The following is a 3,890-nucleotide window of genomic DNA, read 5'->3' as shown; positions in this document are numbered from 1 at the left end:
GGCNTTTTTCATGACTTTCCCATTTCTCTTCCTAAAATATTTTTTTAATATGTTATCCTGATTTTTATTTTGATGTATAGTTGAATTAATAAATGCAGTAGAATATTTTACACTAATGATGCGGGACAATGTTCAGCTGTTGACTTAGCTGGTTTAAAACAATGCAGTTCAAACCAAATGATTTTTTAAAAAAAAGCCTGAATATTCAACAAAAAAAAATCTTTCTAATAAATACATTTTCTTGTATGTTTATTGATTTTTTATTTATTTAAATATTGGGAAGTAAAAAGATAGTTTTCTCACATTTTATGCAATTTTGAGTTTAATTGCAAAGTTTTCACTAAATTATGTTAAAATAAATGACAAAAAAGTAAATAGTTCTTTGTTTTTCGAACCGTCAGAACTTATACCTACATTTATTTTACATGTGTGTACATATTTATGTAACACATTTATCAGTTTTACTTCTTTTCATTATTCTGTTATTAAATATCTCTTAATTGAAAAAAAAAAACATTTTCTTGAATATATCATTCTCCTTTACATTAAAATTTGTCACAATATGAATACATGTTCACATATTACTAAAATAACATTTAGATATTAAATACTATTTAACCATTCGTTTAAAATAAAAAAATTAAAAAAAAAAACACCTGGTTTTTGGGTTTTTATGAAGAAAAAAACAAAACAAAAACAGATTGCCCTAAAACAGAAACTTGATCGGCAGACAGACTTTAAAGTGCTTTATCTCATAGATGATAATTTTTTATTTTAATCTTAATTAAATCCCTAAGGAATTTTTTCTATTTAAGATAAAGCTTCGAAGTAAGCTTTTTTATCTTAAGTATAATATATTTATTTAAACTGTGCACGGAATAAGCATTTTATGTGGTATTAAAATTTTTACAGTATGTTATATATACCTAACAAGAATTTTAACCGTTTTTTTCCACTTTTTTACAGAATAATCTATAAAAAATGTTTTAATTGATATATCAACAACTGAATGCATAAAATTGTTAAGATGAATATTGTGAGCACTAAGAAAACAAAAGTGAAAATATGTTAAAATAATAAAGGCCTTGAAGATAAAAAAATGTAATTTAAAAAAAAATTAAACAGTTTTAAATTTAAACTATTTTTTGAAGATAAATTATTGATTATAAGTTACATGAGCAGGTAAAGCATCCATAAAATGAATGATTATACCTTTATTTTAAAAAAATGTTGCAAGAGTACTGCGACCCCTAAAGCAACAATTTTTTTTTACCTATAATGAAAATTCTATATATGAATATTAATAAAACACATAAAACAAATTACTCAGAGTGTAAGTTTACAGTTATAACAGCCGTCTATAGATAATTTATTTTTGTTATTGCTTAGACATGCTTTTATGAACTGATACAGTTAAAAAAAAATTATACAACCTGGCTACTTTGAAACAATGTGATCGAGGCAATGTGAAATCAATGTAATTGAGGTGAAAATGTATGAAAGAATGAAAGAAAGAGAAACTTTTTTTTGAATCAAAACAAATTTTTAAATGCAGGACCATGGGAGAGAGAAGACAAAGTAATATTTCAATGAAAAAATATAATTAGAATGATGTAAAGAGTAAAATTAATAAATGGGCTACATAATTACAAACATTAAAATTGTAAAAGTATATTATATTTTAGTCTTAATGGTTCTAAAACACAAAAAATAAATTAATTTTTTTAAAATTTAATATACAGAGCTTGAAATGTAACAATGTTCTTATTGTTATATTGTAGTTTAAAGAAAAAAATATTTTTTTAAATATTTTAAAATATTTTTAAACTTTTTTTGAATAAAGCATATAAATAGTAATTTAGAATATTACAATAATAAATAGGAGCATACTGCATATATACAATACAAATTTGTTCACCAAAGTGATAGAAAATAATTCGTAAATTAAACTGTAAAAATATGATTTAGAAAAGTACTTCATTCATGTTTATATGTTTCACTGCAGCAAACATGTATCTTTAACAAGTATGTAAAAATAAAGTTTGAAAAACTTTAAATTCTTTCAGTAATTACATGCTTTTTTAACTGATACGAAAAACTAACAGAACACGAAATAACTAACAATCCATTTTATTTTAAACATTTTTAAGAGTACTTATGATTTTATTTAAAATTTGCTTGCATTAAATTGTTTGACATAATTTTTTTTTGTGTTAAAACTAATTCTACATTGAAAAATTGCAGATTCAGGTCTATTTAAAGTATGTGGATTCCAATTATCAATTAAACTCAAAATTGTAACAAAGCTGAGAAATCTTTTTTCATTAATCAAGCTGAAAACATTCACACAAAAATAATGGAAAATTTATTTAAAAGATTTTTTTTATAAGAAAACCAATACTTTGTTTAAAAAATGTTTAGGTTTTAGACCTTGCTTTAAACCAACAAACTATGATTCAAGAAATAAATTAAGGGAAATGTACTAATGTTTGCAATTAAACAACAGAAAATGAAACTTTTTTTTTCTAAACAAATAATCTTCAACGCAATTTACTTTGGACAAGAAAATAAAATATATATGGGTAGAAAAATAAAATGAGTACACATAATTAGTTCAAAATTAAATTTTTTAAAATATAGAACACCTGAGTCTCAGTTGTTGGTTTACATCAAACTTGATCTGAACAATGGGTATGAACTATTGGCGACGATTTGGGAAACATCCCTGAGGATGATTCAAAGACATGCCATCACAATTTTTGATCCTCCAGAGTCCCCTACTTCTGTAGTAGGATAATCTGTGCCTGAAGTCGAGCACTTTACTCAGAACAGTTTAGAGATACCGATACCATGCACCCTCAGTCCCTTTGTGGGCAGATGAAAGAGGTCACCCACCCGCACGCTGACCTCAGCCAGTGATGTTTGACTTCTGTGTTCCATTAGGAATCGTGTCATGACCATCAGTCCACTGTATGACTATTGAGTCTCAGTGCATTTGCAGCTATGCGAAGCAGTAGCTATGAAGCCCAAACTTCCTCTTAGAATTATTACATTTCTGCTTACATTTTTAAAATTACATTTAAACAATATGCTTCAGTTGAATAGTTACTTAATTAACAAAACTACCCAGTTTTTAGTCAACATCTAAGTTTTTTGTAAGCATTTCCTTAAATAAATTAGTAAAATGCTATTTTTATATAACAATTGCAATAGAAAAAAAATTTTGCACAATAAAAATTATTTATCTGCAAACCTAAAGATAAATTTTTATTAACATGATAAAGTGAATAGAAAAAACAATACTTAAAGTTATATAAATACAATAGATTTTGAGAAACAAGAAAATCCCCCCCCCCAAAAAAAAATGTACTTACCCGAAATATTAGGAAAGAAAATTGCACTTTTGGATCAGCAGCATAACTTTTAAAAAGAAATAAGATTTCTTATCACAGCCATTAGGATGAAGTCTATTAAGACCATGCCCATTTCATCCTAAAAGTATAAAAAATTGTATTAGCATTAAAATAAATTTGAGATGCATGATGTAGAGAACTATCAACTGTTTGAAATTGCTAACTTTTTGAATTGAATAAATGGGTCGGTATCACAAGAACTAGATACTGCAACGAGTTTGATTAAAATTTATAAGCTTTACGCCAATATGGCGACAATCTTCGTGAAACGTTCTACAAAAGTCACTGAAATAATATGCATGGGTGACAAATTTGTTGAAATGTTTAGAATTAATAAAATGGCAATGAAAAAAAATTTTTTTGTACTGAATTCCATGCATTTGAAAAAAAAATTTCTAAATTTATTATTCTAAGCTGAAGGCTTCGGCAGCAAATATAATAGAAATAAATAAATAATAAAATTTAAAAAAAAAAAAA

The 3,890-nt window shown here is 25.4% G+C and overlaps 1 long non-coding RNA gene across 2 annotated transcripts in view; it reads right to left on the bottom strand.

Annotated features, from left to right (window-relative positions):
• Positions 1–2,895: 2,895 nt before the first annotated feature.
• Positions 2,896–3,890, bottom strand: part of LOC107445329 (uncharacterized) — an 8,234-nt gene continuing 7,239 nt past the window's right edge. The window contains exons 5-6 of one of the 2 annotated variants that reach the window (XR_011636268.1): positions 3,451–3,492; positions 2,896–3,035 (exon numbers count right to left, since the gene is read on the bottom strand). This is a non-coding gene — a long non-coding RNA (uncharacterized lncRNA). The remainder of the gene's footprint in view (positions 3,036–3,450; positions 3,493–3,890) is intronic. The other variant, XR_011636269.1, reaches the window with a different exon arrangement.

Source organism: Parasteatoda tepidariorum, chromosome 2 (genome assembly GCF_043381705.1).
Source record: "Parasteatoda tepidariorum isolate YZ-2023 chromosome 2, CAS_Ptep_4.0, whole genome shotgun sequence".
NCBI classification, from domain to species: Eukaryota; Metazoa; Arthropoda; class Arachnida; order Araneae; family Theridiidae; genus Parasteatoda; species Parasteatoda tepidariorum.
This window is presented reverse-complemented; position numbering and strand designations above follow the sequence as displayed.